A 23,681-nucleotide genomic window follows, 5' to 3' on the forward strand; every position below is an offset into this window, starting at 1 on the left:
TATCTCAGTGAACTCAGATAGAATAGTACACATTCCCAAGAATGTAGGAAGGGAGTACCAGAAGGGAGATGATATCCAGAGGTGGTTTCAAGGATATGAGGCATCTATTCACATGAATGAGGTCCCTGTGAAAAATTGGGGAGCAGGATGGTGGAACCACTTCACAGAGGAAGGGAGGGACACCTTGTTAGCTTTGGGTAAGAGGTACAATCTCACCTATTCTGACACGAAGGATGCCCTGCTCACTAGGTATGGTCTCACTCCTGACATATACAGGGATCTGTGTGGAGGAAGTAAGAAAACTGATTCACAGACCTGGTTAGAATGTGTGGATTATTTTTGCAGATCACTGTATGGTTGGGTGAGGGGCAGTAACGTCAGAGATTTTCCGGGGCTTTACAACTTAATTGCATGGGAGCACTTGTCTAGTCTGTGTTTTGCAGATCTGTGCCAGCACTTGGCTAATAGTAAACTGATTGATCCCAGGAAGCTTGCTATGGAGGCATAACATTGGATGAGTACCAGGTTCCACAAGAAGTTGTATGTGGGAGACTCAGCTAAGGGTGGGCAGGGTCCCCAATAAAAGAAGGAGGGGGAAGTCAAGGGAGACACAGACAGGTCCCAGATAAGGGGGGGTGCAAAAAGGGCCCCAGGTCCCTTCTGACAGGAAGGAGGGAGGTTCTGGTGGATGGTGGCCCAGGGCACCCCATTTTCACCCCCGGTGCTTTGAATGTTTCCATTGAGGCCACAAGAAAGGGGACTATGGGGGTCATTCCGACCCTGGCGGTCATGGACCACCAGGGCCGGGGACCGCGGATGCACCGCCAACAGGCTGGTGGTGCATCCAGGCCAATTCTGACCGCGGCGGTAAAGCCGCGGTCAGAAAAGGGAAACCGGCGGTTTCCTGGCGGTTTACCCCTGGGCTGAGGAATCCTCCATGGCGGCGCTGGGGATTCCGACCCCCTTAACGCCAGCCTGGTTCTGGCGGTTTTGACCGCCAGAACCTGGCTGGTGGTAACGGGTGTCGTGGGGCCCCTGGGGGCCCCTGCAGTGCCCATGCCAATTGCATGGGCACTGCAGGGGCCCCCTAACAGGACCCCACCAAGATTTTCAGTGTCTGCATAGCAGACACTGAAAATCGCGACGGGTGCAACTCCACCCGTCGCACCCTTTCCACTCCGCCGGCTCCATTCGGAGCCGGCATCCCCGTGGAAGGGGGTTTCCCGCTGGGCGGGCGGGCGGCCTTCTGGCAGTCGCCCGCCCGCCCAGCGGGAAACTCAGAATTACTGCGGCGGTCTTTTGACCGCGCAGCGGTATTCTGACGGCGGTACTTTGGTGGGCGGCCTCCGCCGCCCGCCAAAGTCAGAATGACGCCCTATGTCTGTTCTAAGAAAAACCCCACTAGTGGCCCCTCTACAGGGGTGGCCATTGTGGCCTTATGGGGAGGTAGTCCCAATGGGCAGGACATAGACCATGCCATGATATCCCTTAGTTGATAGGTGGATTCAGAGGGTGAGTCAGTGATCCCTTAGGGTGGGAGTCATCACTTCCACCAGGTCACAGTGAATGGGGTCCCAGTCAATGCTCTGAGGGACAGTGGGGCTAACCATACCATGATGGTGGAAAGGTGTGCCTCCCCAGAGCAGTACACTGGCCAGGTGTGTAGGGTGACACCAACCCATGTGCAGGACTTCTTTCGCCTTATGACCCTGATATCCCTAGAGTAGGGTGGGGAGTTGACCCAGAGGAGGGTCATAGGTAGTCTCCAGATGCCGATAGACTTCCTTCTGTGAAGTGAGCTGCCCCAGGTGTCAGGGAAACTGGGAGGGGTGGCCCCTAGAATCACCCTCACAGTTCAGTTGTCTGGGGATACCCCTCCAAGGCAGAAGGTACAGGACCCCCAACAAGAGGGACAGGAGGAGTTAGAGCCCTCCCCTGTCCTCTGCTCATCCTGAAGGTACAGACCCTAAGGTGAGTGAGCAGTCCCAGGATTCCACCCCTGAACTGGTGGGAGGTGAAGTGGAAAAAGGGTGCCAGGCACATGGGGCTACTGCCCCTACTTTTCAAAACAACAGAGGCTAGTGACCCCAAGATAGCCTGAGGCCTGGCTCCTGACACTGACAGTTGTCAGTGGCCTCTGTTGGTTGTTGTCCTTGCGGTTTGAGTTTTCCGTGAGGTGGGGATAGAAGTCAGAACAGAGGGGTGGAAAGGGCCACATCACACTGTTGACCATGGTGGTACTGTCTGCCTACTGGGATGCATCTGTGAGTAAGGTAAGGTTAGGTACTGAAAAGATGGAGTCCTCAGATGTGTAGAAGGGTTCCCCCTGGGTTAGTTCAGTAGGCCCTGAGAGTGTTGACTGAGGATCCACCTGGATTCAGAGAGGTGTAGAACTGGTAAGAACCCCTACAGTTGTGGCCCATGTCCCAGGATCAATTGCCCTAAGCAGGGAAGTCCAGCAAGGTATTGATTGGCCTCCCCCGGCTTTAGGCTGGGAGGGGGTTGTGTTGAAAATGGCCCTTTTTGCAGGGTTAGTCACTAACCTTTTGCCTTCTTGCTCCTATTTTTTCAGATCTGTTTTTGGTGATTTATTGTATATGTGCACTTTACCACTGCAGACCAGTGCTAAAGTTCAAGTGTTCCCTGTGTAAATTGTATTGGTGACTGTTTTATCCACAATTGGAATATTTCATTTACTACTGAGTCCCTAGTAAAGTGCACTATGTGTGCCCAGGGACTGTAAATCAAATGCTGCCAGTGGGTCTTCAGCACTGATTCTGCCACACACATGAGTAGCCCTGTGAACATGTCTCAGACCTGTCATTGCAGTATCTGTGTGTGCAGTTTGGAACTGCTATGTCAACCTGGCAAGTACACTCACTTGCCAGGCCAAACCCTTCCCTTTTTGTAAATGTAAGGCAGCCCTAAGGAGGGCCCTAGGTAGAACGCTGGGCAGGGTGCAGTGTATTTCAAAGGTAGGACCTGTAATGGTGTGTGTTACATGTCCTGATAGTGAAATACTGCCAAATTCGGTTTTATCTATTGCAAGTCCTATCTCTGCCATAGGTTAACATTGGGACTGCCTTTAAATGTCTTTTAAGTGCAGTTTCCCATTGGGAGCACATAGAGATGTGGCATTTGGGGGTCTCTGAACTTAAAATGTAAAAATAAATCTTTTGGTAGAATTGGTTTATAGATTGTCTGTTTGAAAATGTCACTTTTAGAAAGTGGGCATTTTCTTGCTTAACCATTCTCTGCCTCTGCCTGCCCCTGAAACCCACGTCTGGGTCAGACTGACAGTTGGCTGTTTGTGAATTCACTCTAGAGAGTGACACAAAGGGAGCTGAGGTGTGTTGTGCATATCCTGATGAGTCTTCCTGGTCTAGAGTGGGGAGGGAGGAGCTAACACCTACACCTGAACAGGCTGTGGCTGTCCTCACATAATGCAGTCTCCAACCCTCTGGAGTGTGTCTGGGATCAGGTCTGCGTAACGCAAGATCTTGTAAAAAATAGAGATTTTCCTTTGAAGTTCACCAACTTCAAATGCAGAAATGAGAATAAGTAGTGGGCCCAAAACCCCAAACTTTTAGAACACTTCTGGATCAAGAGGAACCTATGCTAAGGAGAAGAGTGGAAGAGCTGGAAAAGTACTGCCCCGTTGCTGTGTGTGCTTTGTTGGGTTGACCTGCAGTTTCTGTGCTGCTTCTTCCTCAAAGAGGGCAAAGACTGGGCATTGCTGTGTATCCAGCTTGTGAAGTTTCTTCAAGGGCCTGAAGTAGAGCTTGCCTTCAGTCTCAGGGATAGCAAAGACTTCAGGTTCATCTGCCTACAGCACTGGGAACTGTATGTTTTGTACTGCAACAGAAGAAAAACTCCCATGACGCCTTCAATGATGTTGCTGCCTGCACCATGACCTGACGCCACCGCACACAGCCATGCCCCACTTCTCACTGCAACCCTGGTCTCACCGATGAGGCCATCTGACGCTGTCACTGAACCGCTGATTGGACTGTGATCTCTAGGCCCCGCACTCAGCATTGTCTTGCTCACACTGCAGTCTTGGTATCCCCGACGCCGCCACTTCACGCTAGCACCAATACTGCTGCCTGAACCGTGGCCTGAGGACACCACTCATGAGGTACACAAAGCACCATCCCGTCCCGCACCACAGCCCTGGTCCACCGATGCCAGTGCCATTGACTCCAGCAATGATGACGATGCTGCCTGCAACCTGGAGACACCACACATCACACCACCCCACTTCACAGCACAGCCCTGGTCTGACTGACACCACACGATGCAGACACAGAGCTGCTGCCTGCACCATGATCTGTGGTCACCGCACGTCGCATCGGCTCGCTTTGCACCGCAGCCCTGACACCATCAACGCCAGCGCTCCTAACTTCGTCACCAGCCTGGAGTTTGATGTGCAACACGGGATTTCAAAGGCCTGACAGCACCTGCACTGACCTCCGGACCCATAGCCCACCGACACCTGCGGACGTCAGTGACACCGCACTCCAGATTTCATTCAAAAGGACCACTACGCCCTACATTTCCAAGGTACTCTTTGCAGGTATTCCCGACACTGCAGCTTGCCCGTGACCCCACAGTCGGCCTGAACTGTTGGATTTGTTGTTCACAAAGCTGTGATAGACCCAGATGAAGCTATCAACTTCTAGGAACTGTATTTTTAAGTTAATTCTTGCAAAATTCATATCTTTCTTACTGCATGTTAGACTTTTATTGTTTTGGTCTTGTTTCACACAGATAAATATGGGCTATTTTTCTAACACTGGTGTGGTGTCCTTTTGTAATGTTTTCACTGTATTACTGTGTGTTATGTGCAAATGCTTCACACATTGCTTCTGAGATAAGCCTAACTGCTCGTACCAAGCTACCAAGAGCAGGGGTTATCTGAGCTGGGTATACCCCTTACTCTGAGTAGGGTGAGGATCCCTACTATGGCACGGTGTAAACTGTCTGCCAACTAGAGACACCGTTTCTAACAGTGACTTTCCTTTTCCATCCATTTCATTCGAATGGGGTGATCTCAGGGCTCTCCAATATCAGTATAGCTAGTGGCACAATGTAAAAATTTAAGAATAATGGGACATTGGGCAGCCTTGCGAGCACCTCTTTTTATTTTAACCTGTTTGGTTAATCTTCCATTACTGCAACTCTTGCCGCTGGCTCCTTATAAATTGATCGTATTGCTCCAGAGAATTCCACCCCCAAGCCATACTGGCTGATCAGTGTATTAAAGGAGGGCCAGCGGACTCTGTCAACTGCCTTAGCAGCATCTAATTTTAAGATTGCTACCTGGATCTCTTCTTTTGCTACAATGACTTTCGCTCCCACTAAATCATGTGTGAGTTTGAGCAACTGCCTTCCTCTAATTATGCCCTTCTGGTCTTCATGAGCCAGACCCCCAATCACCCTGTCCATTCTCTTCGCAATAACATGCAAACATGTGTGTAGATTTTATATTCTCAGTTTTGGAAAGAGGTTTCATGCAAGACTCACAAATGTTAGAATACTTATTAGGTTTTAATATCAAGCTCATTGTAGCCTGATCCCAAATTTGTGACATCGGGCTTCCTTTAGTAAAAATGTCTGCCAATAATTTGCTTAATTTCAGAGTTAGCTCTTCTTCTAATGTCATATATAATTCATTTGGAAGACCGTCAGGGCCTGAAGATTTCCCCCTCTTTAAATCCCTTCCCACACCCCCTTACCTCCTCCTGGCTAACTCTCTTACCTTCTCCTGGCTACTTCTCTACTTTCAGATCAGGGGTCAGCTTCTAGAATTAAAGTGGAAGCTTCTGAAACCATTCCCCAATTTGATCTTGCATCACTTCTACATCATCCATGTAAAGGTCTTGAAAGAACTTTGTGAATGTCTGTTCTATGTCTTTGTCTACCACACACCACTTCCCGGTCTCACAATCTACAGTACCCTAATGGCACTCTTACCATTATCTGTCTTTATTTTCCAGGCAAGTAACTTTCCACATCCTTCCCCATATTCATGACGGGCTACATTACTTACTCCTATTGTTTCCACAGGCACTCTTCCAGATATTCCACTTACTCTCCCTTAGCAACCCTGATTTTATCCAATAGTCCTATCTCCTCCTGCATTCCACTCTGAAGCTTCTCCTTCCTCTCCGTATGAGCTAATTCAACAGCTTTTTCTAACTCTCTAATTTTGCAGATATGTTTTTTGTGTATGTATGCTGCTAGGCTTACAACCCTTCAACTTATAATTGCCATAAAGCATCCCAAATTACAGGGGGCAGATCCATCATTCATGTCAAAAACATTACTATATCCTGTTTCAGGTGAATAATTACCATTTGGTTTGTCAGTAGAGTCCTGTCTACTGTCCATCTTGAAATCCCCTGATCCTTTGTCACAAGTAGATCTAACTTAACAGTGGAATGATCAGATAAATAATTGGGAAGGTGACTCACTCTTTTCACTCTATTAGCGAGACCTACATCTAAAAGAAAGACATCTGGTCAGGACAGTTGACCATCCCTCTTGTTAGGAAATGTAAAGCTTGTGATGTTACCACTTCTTTGTCTCCATATGACAGGCAATCCCAGGTCATTCATCAACTTCCTGACCTGCACTTGCATCTTTGAGGGATTCACTGTTTCCTCAGAATAGGTTTATCGAGAGAGGGGTCCAGTAGGAGAGGGAAGTCTCCCACCACAACTATTGGCATTGTCAGGTCCAGCAACTGACAATGTAGTGCCTGAAGGGGCAGAGGTCATCAATATTAGGACCATAGAAACTCACTATTGCATACCAATTACAGCATAGCTTGATCTTTGCTATAAACCAATGTCCCATGGGGTCTGATACATATTCACCCAGGATTGCAAATGCAGAGCTCTTTATCAAGTTTGACACTCCCTTTAACCAACACATTTGATCTGTGCAGGCAAAATCCCTAGTCCATCTAAGCCCGTTGAGGGCTTCCACATACTCATTTTTATTAAGTGTGTTTCCTGCAATAACAATATCCCAGCATCTGACTGCCTGAGAAATTTCAGGATCTTCCTCCTTCGGCTTTTGACTCTAAGTCCATTTACTTCCCAAGATAAAATACTTAATGGATCTTCCCTATTATCTTCTGTCATTTGGCCAGTTTCTCACCACCACTACTAACCACCACTTATCTTTAGCTACATTAGGTATGCTAACAATTAGGACAATTTTTTTGGTTTCTTCCATATGCTCCCCACCCAGTGTTTTTTCCGTTTTACCTCATTAATGCATGCCCTGCTCCTCCCCAACCTCCCTGGGGAACTCTCCCTACCATCTTATTGCGTATATTCTCTATACCCTTTTGAGTCTCTCCTCCATCACCTCAATTACTTTGATGAACTTTATCTGTTTAATAAGTGTTTCTACTTCCCCTGGGTCTCTGAGATTAGCCCAGAACCGAAGCTGGGCGGGGGCTCCCAACTCCTTCAGTTCTTGAATGTAGTTTCCCAGTTCTCATTGTCAGTCCTGCGTAACTTTAGATATGTCAGATCTGATTTCTTTTATAGCTTCCTACTTTCAGGTCCTCAGTGAGGATCCATTCTTTAAAAAGATATGTTTTAAAATCAACCAGAATCTTGATGAATTATCTGGATAACTAAAGCAAGCTCATACAGGTCTATCCCTGGGCTATATTCTTTGTTCAAATCTACTATGAACCCTTTCAAGTCTTCACCTTCTACTCCTTCCAGAACATTTAACACTCTCAAATTATTGCATCTCACAATATTTTTAAGAATCTCAAGTTCATCATGCAGGTCTTACTCTCCCATTCTCTGAGATTTAATTTCTTTGCGATTGGCCTCCACCTCACCTTTTAGTTCCTCCACTGACTCTTCCACAGTGTTCAGCCTTTCCATTAATGTGTCCATTTTACCTTTCAACATATTACAGGCCTTTGTATATTCGCCTGATTTTTCTCTGATATTGCAAATTTTAGCCACACTTCTACTGTTTGCCTTATTGGAAGTCCCTCTAAGATTAAATGATCTGCAGAATTATGTATGCTCCCCTGCATAATCTGAGGTGGTGGTTGTGATTGGGATAGCCCTTGAGTTTTCTCACCATGACAAGGGTTTATCTCTGTTATTACCTGTAATCTGTTTTCTATAGGCACCCCTTCCATGGAGTTTCCTATATCAACAGTCTCTGGCAGCCTCTCTCCACCTGTTGCCATATCATTGTCCTTTTGCTTGAGTTGGGTATGTGAGGGAGAAGAGAGATTATCTGCCTCTTTCATAGTCTATACCCTAAAGAATGATTTAAGGGGGGTACTTTTAACACTCAGCCCCTCAGTTATTCACCTTGATTTCTCCTTGTTCTCAATTGGGGGAAGTATTGAAGAAGCCTGTGTCAATAGTGGGGATAGACAAAACTTTGTCTCTGTGCGTATGCTGCTTCCCTGGTAGGACTTCTGCCCATATCAATGTCCTCCCTGCTGCCTTGGAATGTCTCAGAGAATACCCACCCCCCTTGCTATGCTCTCTGAATCAGAGCCACACCGCCCACTTCCCTCGCTGACTTTCTCCACCATCAAGCAGCCCCAGCCAAGAGCACCACCACCATCCATCCACCTCAGCAAATCCCTTGGTATTGCTTTCAGATCTTTTCTGTGTCATAGCATTCACTTTAGCACCATTTCTGGAGGATGGAGCTCTGTCTTGCTTACTAACTAGCCACCATGTTCCCCATGTACCAAGGATGGTCCTGTTATTTTGTTTTGTATGTGCTTAAACCTTTTGTTTGAAGAACATAGGCAGGAACTTTCCTTAGGCTTAGCTATGTTTGAGATTTCCCTCATGTTAAAAAAAGGGTGAAAAAAGGGGATAGAAACCTGATAAAGCTAATGTGTTAGTTTCAGAAACAGAAGTTGGGGTTGGTGTTGGTTCTAATGCTGCTGGAAAGATTATACCCTGGCATTACCTGTACAAAGAAAGAGCCTAAAGCAGAGCCTTCGATGACGGTTCACATTGGTGCTATAAAGAAACCTAAAAAGAAAAAGACCAGAAGAACCTCAAAATGCAAACTGAAAAAATTGAGATTCCCTATCTGTCTCTTGATGTGAAGATTTTATGACACCCGGGGCAGTGCTTCTTGTCTTAGTCCAATTAATACACATTTTGACTACTGTAACCTCACGTTGGAAGAGAGAGTTGGGGCACATTTAGTTGAATCTCACACCCCTCCCGCTGTTTACCCACAACTCCAATATGTTTCACATATTGTACTGAGCTCTCCATATGCTCAGAAAGGGATTGGGGTTTAACTGAAAGTACGGCACCTCCAATCTCTCTCGATGATGAGAGATTGAAGTATGATTTTGCCCACACACATTTGGTTAGGATCTATAGAGGAGGCAGTTTTCCACTAGCTATGACAAATCTGAGTGGCCATACTAATCAACCTTTGTGTATCCAAAACAATCAAGAACAAGGTTCTGTAACAGTTCCTGATAATAATTCCTGTTTTTTTTCTTAAACAAGGGGCACAAGTTTTTGTTCTGTGGCCCTTGAAGCCTATAATTTAGAGTGTTGGATGTTAAATTCAAGGTGTGACACTAGAGCAGAAATTAGAGTCATTCACCATAGATTTCATTTCATTAATTGATAATGAGCCCATACCTGCGAATAGAAGTTCTATTCTAAATTCTTGTTCAGAGATAGAAGCAGTGAGGTTAGTAAAAAGTAGGAATATAAAAAATGTGTTTTTGTGAAATTGTGCTTTTTTTCTTAGAACTGGAGATTGATGTTGTGTGTACTGTGGAGCACCAAGAGTCTTCTGGCACAACAAATGAATTGATTAAAAGTAAATAATTCAACTGTGGTTTCTACGGTGGGCCTCAATAAAGATATATGACAGTGGAGTCCTAATACAATCCTATACACTCAACTGAGCCAAGAACATATTTGAGAATCTCTTTTCACTTATTGGTTATCGCAAACTTGGTTTTGTAAAATTGCGATTTGTTTTCTTAAAATGGGGGATGGATGTTGTGTCCATTGTAGAGCGTCCACAGCCCCTGACACAACAGGGCAGTGTAGGGGCAGAGCCAACCTAGTGCTTATAGCGGCATCTTCTATACCACAGCCTGGGATGCACCTGGTCCAAAGGCTGGCCTGTCCACATCCATCAGAGACCTGAAGAGGCTGGGCTGGGATTCCTTTCTTGGCTTGGGTCACTCTTATGGTGGGACTTTATTTCTGTTTTTATCCAGCAACTAACAGGTGTTTTAAGTGTCATCTGAGTGTCTGTACTTCACTCTGGGGTGGGCCTGTACAAGGGAAGATAACTGTTATTCATTTGTTTGTTTGCTTTGTCCATTACTGCACGGGTGCTTGTGTGATCTTTTCTTTTTGGGGACAGGGATGTTGGGACTTGTCATCAACCCAAAAGGTGTGTGTGCATAGGTTTCAGCTTAAGTAACTTGTCTCATTACCTAATGTACCTAACAGTGCCATATTAATTAAATGCTTAGTGCAAAATGGGAAAACGCAAAACTCCCATGTGTGTCCCTAAAGCCCAACTCAAATCCAATGTGGATGCTCTTTTAATGTGCTCTATGGATATTATAGATAAGGAGATCCTACTGGTGGATTGTCATCTATCACTCTCCTCCCCAGCACCTCTCCTACCTGGTCCTTCTGACTTATGCTCACCTGGTGGCTGACATGTGGATATAGGGGAAGAAGAGCCATTATGTGGTCAGCCCCTGATCATTTCCTCCGTTATGGTATCTTCAGCTCTGGGGCCTTGTATCATCAACATTCCTACTGGAACCAGTAGTTGTGATAGCCCCTTCCAAAGAAGTTGGGGCAGTAGGAAAAAGAAAGAGACAGGAGGTAGGGAGTAAATTCAAGCAACCCAGTGTTACTATTAGGATATGTTGGAAATGTTGTTGGACTCCCTCTGTACGACCCTGATCACTCCATGGAATCTCGTTTGGATCCCATTCGAGAGCAGTTATCCGCAATTGAGCTATTGGTGAACAAACAGCCTGATCACGTATTTTCCTTGGGTGACCATCTACCCTCCCCGACCCCACCTGTTCCCTCCTCCAAGAATACCAGAGGTTTATCTCCGCCCATGACAGCTGAAATGATGGTGGAGTGGCACAGGGATAAGGGTGCAACCGTAGCCTTCACTCTTGTCTCATCTGTGACTGTTAGGGGACAGATGGGGGTGGAGAGGCCTAAGGGGGGAAGGCTGTTCTTAAGGATGGTCAGGGGCCAGCCGAGGTGGTCGAGGGCCCATTCGCTCTCAGGGTTTGGTGTTAGTCCCCATGGTGGAAAGCTTAGCTCATCTAGTTGGGGGGGAGAATATGCCTCGATATACCACCACCCTGCATTTGCCCCCTGAAACTGTCCCCTATGTTGTCGTCCTGGGAAATGTACCCCCCTTGAATCCGGGTACCAGGGAAAGTTTTTATCAGCTGAAAAATAAGGTTTTGCACTGGTTAGATCAGAACTCGCCTATGGGAATCCAAATTGGCAGATGGATCAACATGGTACAGAGAGTCAACTGAGTTGGTAGTGGCAGAATGTGTTTAGAGAGTGATTGCATGATTGTTAATTTTAATAAGCCTTTTATTGCTGACAGGGTGATTGCTACCTCTAGGTGCCCTAATTTAGCTACTCTCCCTTCTTCAATTGTGACTTTACACTTGGGCTTCTTTCACAGGCCAATATTAGTGGTGGGAAGACCTGTCCAGAGAACTATTATGTCTTAGGGCCTTCATCTTCTGCTAGGGGTGATTGGGCTGCACCCTCCAGTGAACCGACATGCACTAATACATTTACCCATCTGGCCAGGATAGATGACTGTGATTGACATGAAGGTTATGTTGGGGTGGGGTGGGCCAAGGCTGGACATATCAATCCTCAGGATGTGGAATCTCCAATCAATGTTGTTAGACCTCTTAATTTAATTTGCTGGAATATTGCCGGCCTTATGGCCAAATTTAGCGACCCCACATAGCAGGACTTCATCCGGTATTTTGGTGTTAATTGCCTCCAGGAAACAATGGCAACTACTAATCAGTTTCATTTAGAGGGTTAAACAACTTTTTTCACCACAGCTGTGGCATCACAGAATGGTAGACATGTCTTTGATTTTGACTTCTTTGGCAAAGCAGGCTTCAGAAGGGGTTGGGGATGTTTTCAGGCTTTTGTCTCAAGGTAGGAGGTTGTGACGGTCGCACATAGAGCCTGAGGCTTTTTTAAGACGTAGGGCAGGTTTAAGGAAAGTGGCGCTGCACCCAGTCCAGCGCCATTTTCCTTGTGCCCCTTAGCGTCACCCTACTACCAAATCAAATCAATCAAATCAAATCAAAAAACATTTCTAAAGCGCGCTACTCACCCGTGAGGGTCTCAAGGCACTAGGGAGAGGGGGTTACTGCTGCTCGTAGAGCCAGGTTTTGAGCTGCCTCTGGAATGCAGGGTGGTCCTGGGTGGTCCTGAGGTTGGCGGGAAGGGAATTCCATGTCTTGGCTGCCAGGTAGGAGAAGGATTTCCCACCTGCTGTGGTGCGGCGGATGCGAGGGACGGCGGCGAGTGCGAGGTTGGCGGAACGAAGTTGACGGGTGGGCGTGTAGAAACTGAGGCGACGGTTGAGGTATTCGGGTCCCTTGTTGTGGAGGGCTTTGTGTGCGTGGGTGAGGAGCCGGAAGGTGATCCTTTTGTTGACGGGAAGCCAGTGCAGGTGTCTCAGGTGGGCGGAGATGTGGCTGTTGCGGGGTATGTCGAGGACGAGGCGGGCGGAGGCGTTTTGTATTCACTGCAGACATTTCTGGAGTTTAGTGGTGGTTCCTGCGTATAGGGTGTTTCCGTAGTCCAGGTGGCTTGTGACGAGGGCGTGGGTCACAGTTTTTCTGGTGTCGGCGGGGATCCAGCGGAAGATCTTATGGAGCATGCGGAGAGTGAGGAAGCAGGAAGATGATACGGCGTTGACTTGTTTGGTCATAGTGAGAAGCGGGTCAAGGATGAATCCGAAGTTGCGTGCGTGGTCTGAGGGGGTTGGTGCGGTGCCTAGGGCCGTGGGCCACCAAGAGTCGTCCCAAGTGGACAGGGTGTTTCCGAGGATGAGGACTTCCGTTTTTTCTGAATTCAGTTTCAGACGGCTGAGTTTCATCCATTCTGCGACGTCTTTCATTCCATCTTGCAGGTTGGTCTTGGCGCCAGTGGGGTCCTTGGTGAGGGAAAGTATCAGCTGAGTGTCGTCAGCGTAGGAGGTGATGATGATGTTGTGTTTGCGTACGATGTCGGCGAGGGGGCTCATGTAGACATTGAAGAGAGTCGGGCTGAGCGAGGAGCCTTGTGGGACGCCGCAGATGATCTCGGTGGGGTCTGAGCGGAATGGAGGGAGGTAGACTCTTTGGGAGCAGTTGGGGAGGAAAGAGGTGATCCAGTCCAGGGCCAGTCCTTGGATACCGGTGGAGCGCAGGCGGGATGTTAGGGTTCGGTGGCAGACTGTGTCGAAGGCAGCCGAGAGGTCGAGGAGGATGAGGGCGACTGTTTCTCCGTTGTCCATCAGAGTTCTGATGTCGTCTGTGACTGAGATGAGGGCTGTTTCTGTGCCGTGATTGGCTCGGAATCCGGACTGAGAGGGGTCGAGTAGGTTGTTGTCTTCAAGGAAGTTGATCAGTTGCTTGTTGACGGTCTTTTCGATGACTTTGGCAGGGAAGGGGAGGAGCGAGATGGGGCGGAAGTTCTTCAGGTCGCTGGGGTCCGCCGTAGGTTTCTTCCGTAGGGCGTTGACTTCCGCGTGTTTCCAGCTCTCGGGGAAGGTGGCTGAAGCAAATGAGCTGTTGATGATGGTCTGGAGATGCGGGGCGATGATGTCGCCGGCTTTGTTGAAGATGAAGTGTGGGCAATGGTTCGAGGGACACCGGAGTGGATGGAGTTCATGGTAGCTTTGGACTCCTCCGCTCTGATGTGAGTCCAGGCCGTTGAGGGTGATGGCTGGGGTTGTAGGTTCTGTGGTGGTTGGCTGGGTCTGGTGTCCGAAGCTGTCGTGTAGGTCGGTGATCTTATGATGGAAGAAGGTAGCGAGGGAGTTGCAGAGGTCTTGTGATGGCGTGATGGAGTTGGAGTTGGCGTTAGGATTGGAGAGCTCTTTGACGATGTTGAAGAGTTCTTTGATGTTGTGAGTGTTCTTGTCCAGTCTGTCTGTGAAGGAAGTTCTTTTGGTGGCGCGGATCAGCTGATGGTGTTCGCGGGTGGGGTATTTGAGGGCAGACATGTTTTCTGCGGTGTGGTCCTTGCGCCAGGCTTTCTCGAGGGTACAGCAGGTTCTTTTGGATTCCTTGAGGGTGTCTGTGAACCATTGAGGTTTCCTGGTGCTGGTCTGTCTTGGGAAGCGTCTGAGGGCTGCAAGGTTGTCCACGCAGTTGGTGATCCAATGAGTGAGGCTGAGGGCTGTGTCGTTGGGGTCGGTGGAGAAGGTGGGTTGGTTGTCGCTGAGAGTGGAGAGAAGCTGTTCTGTTGGGATTTTGTTCCAATGTCTGCGTGGGATGGGTTGAGTGCGGAGGTGGAGAGTCTTGCGTCTGAAGGTGAAGTGGACACATCTGTGGTCGGTCCAGTGTATTACGGAGGAGTGGCTGAAGGATACATGGTTGCTGGCGGAGAAGATGGGGTCAAGCGTGTGTCCGGCGATGTGGGTGGGGGTGTTCACCAGTTGCTTGAGACCGAGGTTGGCGAGGTTGGCGAGCAGGGTGGTGGTGTTGGGGTCGTTGTTCTGCTCCAGGTGGAAGTTGAGGTCACAGAGAAGGATGTAGTCCGGTGAGGCAAGGGCATGCGGGGAGATGAAGTCAGCGATGGATTCGCTGAAGAGGGCGCGTGGTCCAGGGGGTCTGTAGATGAGAGTTCCTCTGAGGGTGGTCCTGGGGTCGGTGTGGATCTGGAAGTGCATGTGATCGGCGGGGAGGGGGTGTCTTCGGTGGAGGTGGTGACGTTGATGTAGTCCTTGAAAACGATGGCGATTCCTCCACCGACTTGGTTGGTGCAGTCTCTCCTGGTGATCTTGTAGCCGTCGGGGATGGCTATGGCGATGTCCGGGGCCGAGGAGGCGTTCATCCAGGTCTCAGTGATGAAGGCGACGTCCGGTGCGGTGGAGTCCAGGAGGTCCCATAGTTCAATGCCGTGCTTGTGGACGAAGCGTGCGTTGATGAGGATGCATTTGATGTAGTTATTGGCGCGTGGGCTGGCGGGCGGGGTGCAGTCGCGGTGGAAGGTGCGTTTGCAGGTGAGGCATGCAAAGGGTCCATGGGTGCGTTTAGGGTTGGCTTGGAAGCAGGTTCTGAAGCGTCCCGGGTTGAGAGCGTGGAGGGAGGTGGGGTCGTAGCGGTGCTGCGGGTTTTGGGAGTGCTGGGGGCCAGGGGTCGTGGCGCTGGGCGCAGTCCAGGCCCGGACGGGCGCAGACGGGCTTGCCATTGGTGCACCCGCCATAAGAGGGAGGAGGGGGGAGGAGGGGTCAGCTGGGGGCGGGAGGCGGGAGGGGGGCTGACGAATGGGAGCAGGGGGGGCGGGGCCGAGCGGGAGGTGGCGGCGGGAGAGCGGAGGGCAGGAGTTCAGGTAGAGGGGAAGGGAGAAAAAAGATAGGGAAGGGGGGATTACAGAGGAGGAGAGGAGTCAGGAAGAAAAGAAGAGAGGAGTAGAAGAGGAAGGAGAGAAGAGTCAAGAAGAAGAGGAGAGTCCAAAGAAGAGGAGGAGAGAAGAGTCAAGAAGAAGAGGAGAGTCCAAAGAAGAGGAGGAGAGAAGAGTCAAGAAGAAGAGGAGAGACCACAGAAGAGGAGGAGAGAAGAGTCATGAAGAAGAGGAGAGTCCAAAGAAGAGGAGGAGAAAAGAGTCAAGAAGAAGAGGAGAGACCAGAGCAACAGAGGAGGGAAGAGTCCAGAAGATGAGGAGAAGGCCACAGAAGAAGAAAAGGAGCACGCAGCGAAGAGTACAGAAGAAGAAAGAACACGCAGGACGGGGTGCAGAGGAGGAGAAGAACACAGATGAAGAGCAAAGCAGGAAGAGAACACGGTGAGGAAGAGGAGAAATGAAGAACACAGATGAAGAGCAAAGCAGGAAGAGAACGCGGTGAGGAAGAGGAGAAATGAAGAACACAGATGAAGAGCAAAGCAGGAAGAGAACGCGGTGAGGAAGAGGAGAAATGAAGAACACAGATGAAGAGCAAAGCAGGAAGAGAACGAGGTGAGGAAGAGGAGAAATGAAGAACACAGATGAAGAGCAAAGCAGGAAGAGAACACAGTGAGGAAGAGGAGCGGGGCACAGAGGAAGAGCAGAACATGCAGCAAGTGGGCTGCAGAAGAGGAGCAGAGAGCGGAGGAAGATGGCTACCAGAAGGAGGAGCAAAAGGTGATGGGAAATGGACAGCAGAGGTGCGGAGAAAGGATGGAGGAGAGAGCAGAAGGCAGAAGACAGAAGTTCAGGGAAAGAGAGGTGAGTAGCGCGGGGCTGGGCGGGGGGGGGGGTACTTACGATTTACCTGGTCTTGCTGGGAGGTGTCAGGAGCCTGGGCAGGTGGAGCTGCAGCGGCAGGGGAAGCGACCTACCCTAAGGTAGGGGGCAATAGCATCAACATTTTTGACACTATTGATGTACTGTTTAGGGTTAGCACCAAAATTTTGGCGCTAACCCTGAACAGTACATAGGGGCTCTTTGTAAACAGTGGTGTTCCCATTTTCACGCCTGCTCTGACCTCTCAGATTTCTTTGTGCCATTTCCCCCAACTAAAAGGGGAACTCCCCATTTGCATACATTATGCATGGCGCATGGCTAATGTATTGCAAAGGGTTACAAAGTGGAGCAATGCATGCATTTCGCCACCTTGTAAATTTGGCGTGATGAAAAGGCCACCTTATCGCTGCCTTAGCGTAAACAAAACTGATGCTAAGGTGGCTCTAAAGTGATGCTATGCCCTCTTAAATCTGGGCCTATATTCCCAGTGTGGGGACAAGATTATCAATCAATCAGTGTTTGTAAAGTGCGGCTACTCACCTGTGAGGGTTTCAAGGCACTGGGAGGGAGGGGAAGGTCCTCATCCAAAGAGTCACGTCTAGGGGTTCGTCCTGAAGATGGTGAACGACGGGCTTTAACGAAGGTACGGGGGAGGTTGTTCCAGCTCTTAGCTGCAGTGTAGGTAAAAGATCGTCCTTCGGCTGTGGTTGTGCAGATGCGAGGGACGATGGCCAGGGCCATCTGGGTGGAGCAAAGGGATCTGGCAGGGTGTGGAAGGAGACACGGTGGTTCAGGTATGCTGGTCCTGCATTGTGTATGGCCTTGTACGTGTGGGTGAGAAGCTTGAAGGTGATTCGCTTCTCGACCGGTAGCCAGTGGGTGGTCCTCAGGTGTTGGGAGATGCGTTCTCGGCGAGGGAGGTCCAGAATGAGTCTGGCGGCAACGTTCTGGATGAGCTGAAGTTTTTTGATGTTCCTAGTTGAAGTGCTAGCATAGAGGGTATTGCCCTAGTCGAGCTTGCTATTGACTAAGGTGTGGGTGACTGTCCTGCGACAGTCTGCTGGGATCCATCTGAAGATCTTCTGGAGTTTGCAGAGTGTGTGCCAGCAGGATATGCCTATAGCACAATGGGTCACCACAGGGTGTCTTGGAGGCTTTTGAATCAATTTTGAGGTGTGCTTCAAGCCTTTTGAAGGACCCAGTGTCTTGGGGTCAGGTGGACAGACCAAGATGGTTCGATAAGGGCTGTACCATGGTGCAAAGGCATCTCATGGGTATATTAAATTCTAAGCTCAGGGACTCTGTCCAGATGAAGGCCTGCCGTTAGAGATATAAAGAATGCTTTAAGATCAGAGGTATGGGAAGAACTGCTTGTTGCTAGTACCCTCTAGTGTAGTTCCAAATATTGGGGCCCTGTGAACCTCCCTTTCCTGGCCACAGATACGGCAGCCTCCGTGAGTGCTCGTATCCCAGAGGACTGCTGGGTCACCTTTCTTTGATGACTCCTTTAAAACAGTTCTTACCTTCGTGGAAGGTGAGGGGGTGCTGCTGAGGTCCTCTAAGTTGGTTTTTACACCAAATGAAGTTAGGAAGGGCATAGCTGATCTGTCCAGGTGCGAGGCCACGAGACCTGACGGCATTCCCCCTGACCTGTATATTAGTGACATTGAGGTCTGTGCTCCCATACTGACCCCGGTTGTGAATGCAGCAGTAAAGGAAGGCCCACCACAATCTAGGTCGCCCTCTATTATTATGCCAGTCTTCAAAAAGGAGGATCGGTACAATCTGTCTTGTTATAGGCCCATCTCTCTTCTTGATTCATTTGTTAAGGTTGTAAGGCATATGCTCTTGGACAGAATGGAGAAGTAGGCGGATGACAATGCTGTCCCCTCAGGGGTGCAGTACGGTTTTCGCTCTGGGAGATCTATGGGGGTCCAGTGCCTGAACCTTTATATGTTCTTAAGCAAGAATACCATTGCCTGACCTGGCTCAATACACTAGGGGTTTATGGGCTTTTCCTTAGCATTTGACTGGGTTCACAGGGATAAGCTCTGGCAGCTAATGCGGTCAATAAGGGTGAACATGAACATCATTCTTTTTTAAGAGACGTCCATAGTAATACAACAGCCTCAGTGCACTATTCGAGTGACCTGAAATGCTCAGAGAGCTTTGCCATTAAAAGGGGGTTCACCAGGGCTGTATTTTGGCTCCATTTCTTTTTTATCTATATATCAATAGATTGGAGCAGGCCTCGATTGACTTAGGGGCAGATTATCTGCAAGTAGGGGCCCTGAGTTTGCCAGTGCTCCTTTATGCTGATGACACCGTCATCATGGCCAAAACTGCGGCTGATTTGCTGCTCCTGTTGAACGCTTTTTCCAACATGTGCAGGACCTGTGCTTTACAGTTAATGTCAATAAATCCTATGTGATGGTAGTAGGACCCCGCAGGGCTAAAACATGCAGGTTTACTCTGGGGAATAGTGTCCTCCCTAGAACCAGTGATTTCTCTTACCTGTGGCTGCTTTTTGACTCTCTCTGGTGTTGGCGACCTTTAGTGTCCAGGAGGAAGGAGGAGTTTGCAAGGGCTAATGCGTCTGTGTTTGGCTTTGCAACATGTCTTGGGAGAAGACTGATTGAAGCTATTCTGCAGATACATCAAGCTAAGTGTGTTTTTAGGACAGTCTGTAGGAGTGGGGTGTAGGAGTATGACATTTAAAAAGACTTGCAAGTGGCTGAAAATACCTTCCTTAGACACCTACTCTATGTTCCCCATAGTGCACTGACGTTCTCCATTCATGTGGAGTTGGGTATAGGCTCTGTAACGGATGTAAAGGCTTTTCGTCCTCTTGTCTCGTGGCTTGACATCTAGTCACGGACCACTGCTACCCAGAACAGGGAGGTTCTAAAGGACTGCGTGGCACTGGACAGGTCACTTAACATCCCCTGGTTCAACTATATTAAGGACCTTACCCAGAGTTTAGGAAGGGGCTAATTGTTCAGTACCCAGGAGCTCTAGGGAGGAAACTGCCCTTTTGAAGCCCAGTGTAATGCCCATTAACTTTTACAGACTGTTCCTTCCACTGAACTGTACCTCATGTTGTTAAAAAGTACTTATGAGTGCTTTCTTTTAACGTGCTGTAGGCTTGATTTTTTCCATCTCATATTAGCCTTTCCAAGGGGGAGACACTTGGGCTATGTATTCGACCCTTGTGGCTGTGATAATTTATCTCCACAGGACAGCTTCAGTTTTATAATGTTCTCCAAATTCTCTGAGGGCCCTAGGAAGGCTTACTTTATTCCGCTATTCCGAAATTGAACTTTTCTCAAATACCCCCCACCCTCTGGTTTTTGCAGTTGTTACATGAGAATATCAATTTTTCTGTGGGGTGTTTTTTAAAAGCCACTATGAGTGTGAGGAACGCCCATGAATAAACTGTGTTATTTATTTATTGGATGATATGTTTGATCCTGTATTTTAAGATCTGTAAATTTTAGACACGTATATGTTTTAATTTTGGATTTTGATGGATTTTGGTATGGATTGCTTTTATGGTTTACACAATTAATTGAATGAAGAGTAATTTGATTCAATTTGATCTGAGGCCATTTTTATCAATATTTCATGCAACACAATTCCGCAGGACAACTTGCTGTGTTTCGCTGCTTGAAAGGAGAAGGCAGGAATGTGCCATATTTAGCAATATATGGCTCATTCTCGCTCTCTGCCCACACTGGTGCACAATCTGCTGCCTAGCACCCTTGCAGACATGCTTCACCATGGTGCAAAGGTAACAGCATTGCATGCAGGATTGTTTTTGTGCAGGAAGGGTTACCTTCCTGCACAAAAACAATCCTTTTATACTTTTTTCTCTTTCTAAGTGTGCTGCAGAATGTGGCACTCTTAGAAACAGGAAACGAGGAGAAATAAACAATTTCTTCTTGTTGCGCCCCCCCCAAGGAAAGTGTAATATTTTGATGTATTCCCAGGTTTACCAGTCTAGGTAAATCTGGGAATGCTTGAAACTCCCTGGGTGGATGGGTGGGAATACCAAGGCTGCACCCAAGGAACACATTTTCAGGACAGAGTAACGCAAGGCAGCACCTTGCACTGCCTTGCATAACTCCAGATTTACAAAGCAATGGAGGATCAAAAAAAGGTGGTCTTGCGTTCCTTAGTAAATCTGATTTAAGTATTGCGTTGCCCTTGAGACACCATGCGTGAGGCAAATCCAATGAAATACAATGATAAGCCTGGCCCCTGGTGTTGAATGATGACCTTTTGTATTTGGCAATACTTACTCTGTTTAAATGAAAACAGACATTATCTAAAAGCCAAAATGTACATATTTATCTACGCGAAAGCACAAATTTCACCAATAGTCCCTGGCACCGAACGGGACAACTTGTGTAGATTTATACACTTGCTAGAGCAGAATGCTGTCACTCAGTCGGGTAAGGCTATGACTGTAGTGGGATGACTGTGTATCCTCTTGTGGGCGGAAGCAAAATACAAATGACATTATAGCAAACTGAAGGATGCAGACGTCTGACTTAAAGACCCTGTAAGAATGTATGGTATGTATATGATTACATTTTATTTAACCAAAAATTTATTTTTACTGCAGATAAGGTTGGGTGTGTAAAGATATGAAACATCTACTTCTAAATTCTGTAAACTTCAAAAAGCGTTGAGAATTTTATGAACGTTAACCTATGAAAAACCTCCGGTGGCACATTGTGGGACACCTCTTAATATGATGACCAGTCTACTCCGTTAATTCCATCTTTTGCATATTTGCTATCCCTTTGTTACAAACGAATCTCACCAAATTCCAAGTCTCTCTTGTCTAAGTGGGTGAAAGGCCGTCAGAGCCCGCCATTAAAGATAGCTTTTCTGCCTTGTCTACACCCTTGAGTTTCCCTGTGGGTAATTTGAGGCTGCATGTGCTTGTCGCTCCGCATTCACATATGGTTTTTCATACCGTTTTTCCTTTTGGAAATAAATTAATGGAGTGACCGAATCCCTCTACCGGCCCCATACCATCACTGCTGAACTCTGCCACGAACTGCATTAGCCAAGGCTTAGCTCTGAGGAGGTGATTTAGTGTTGCTAAACGAATCCACATTCACACCCTCGGGCACTGTTCTCCAATGTCCTCGTGCTCTGGAGATGTTTGATCCATGCTCGTTCCCTACAACCCCAATACTCTCAGCTGTTTTTATACTGAGTTACTTCACAGTTACTTGTCGAGCAGGGCTTATTATTTTCATTTCCTTTAGCTTCAAACTTAATATTCTCAAAAATCTATGAAAGTAAAAAAAGGCTCCTACCTAAACTCCCTTCACTATACTAAAAACAAATCATTTCACGACCACCTGCATGGCACGCGGAATACCATGGAAATGAGGTAGCTGAGAAAGCAATTGGAGGCAATCTGATAGTCTAAGGTGAAGAGTCCTGGATGGAGCCAGGCCTGTGCGAATATGTTTGAGACCCTAGACAAAGTGAACTTTTGCAGTCTCTTCATCCCGGTGACACATTTTACTGCTTGGAGGGGCAACGTTGTGCGTGCCTGCAGGTGGTGCCCTAAGTACCAGATTAGTCCTATCTTCTTGTCCTAGAGCCATCCCTGAGCCACAGATGTGCCATGGTGTGAATCTGTGTTCATTACATACATGCAGGTGAGGTACTCTTAATGGCTTTATAGTTTGCACAAGGTATTTACTGCCATTTACTGTTATTCATACCATGCAGAGTATCTGGCAGGTCACATAGTGCTGTAAATAGCAATATTATAGAACAGTTGCTATGGGATTGACAGCAACTCAGAATCATTCCCCTACACAGTTGTATATTGTTGATAAAATACAAACTGCAAATACTCAAGGCAGTCTTGGAGAAAGTGGGATCCATGTTTCAGGGATAATGGTAAGTATTTTTATAGTGATATTTTTACACTAAATCTAATAAGAAACACAGACAATGTGATCAATACTGAGATGTTTGTTATCTTAACGTGGATGTCGAATTGGAAATGTACTATTAGACACAGGGGTGTTATCCGACAGAAGGGGAGGCATTCACTATTCGGAAGAGATAGAAATTGTCATAACTACTGCAGGTATAATAGAGGCTGGTAGGGTACTGGTGGAATAAAGTCCAAACCTCTCTGGGGCCTCCTTTTTATTAGTGATCAGCACTCTTTTTTTGTCTTATCCAAGTAAGCTTCCTTTGAAGGCTGCTGTGAACAACTCTGGGACCCGAAACAAATGTCTACTTTCAAAGCTTACCTCTTCTCCTTCACTCCTCTCTCTTTTAAAATGAACAGACTATCACTACTGATTGTTGCAATCACCCCGTGACTCGGGATTGTGGAGTTGTGCTCAGTCAAATCATGTACTAACTATAAGAAAAGAGCCAAATTGCTGACAGCAACCTCAGGTAATGAATGAAAAAAGATCAGTTGATCCTTTAGTCTTCATTAAAACAACACAATTAAGTGAATAGTTACTTATGCAAATTATATCGTAGGGCACCATAGGATAGGTGTGAAGTATATTCAGATGGTCACATAGTATCTCACAATTACATATTACAAATAACAAAACAGATATTGGATGACTAATTTTTGGTACATACGGGGCAATGTTGATGGCACTTTGACGTAAAAAGATTGAAGGTCATCATCAGGGCTTCGAGTTAGTAAGGGGTCCCGAAGAAAAGGGATAAGCCTTTGTGCAAGATATGCTAATGGTGGAATAGGCCCTTGGGCCCAAATTCATTTTCAGGCAAAGACCAGTTCAAGTGCATTAAGTGAATTGTGACCAGGAAGTCAGTTGATATAATTGTGGATCAGATTAGTGCCTGATGGCAGGGGATAGCGTTTTAGACAATGCTCATTTTGGTTCAAAATGAAGCCAGGCTGGAGTGCTGAAGAGTCAGAGGGAAATCCACTCTGCTTGTGGCAGATACAGCCACCAGTATGAGTCGTCTGGAATGTTCACCCCTTCAAGAGTGGAAAGTGCAAGTGGGGTAGCAGCAGTGTCAGCCCATCAAGGACATGTGGCATCACTGCCTTCTCAGGATTATCTTGTGGGCGATGTGGTTGACTATTGGCAAGGGTTTGCTCGTTAAGTTTAAATGCCTGATTTTTGTTACCTGCTT

This window comes from Pleurodeles waltl, chromosome 9 (genome assembly GCF_031143425.1).
Source record: "Pleurodeles waltl isolate 20211129_DDA chromosome 9, aPleWal1.hap1.20221129, whole genome shotgun sequence".
In the NCBI taxonomy this organism is placed as follows: Eukaryota; Metazoa; Chordata; class Amphibia; order Caudata; family Salamandridae; genus Pleurodeles; species Pleurodeles waltl.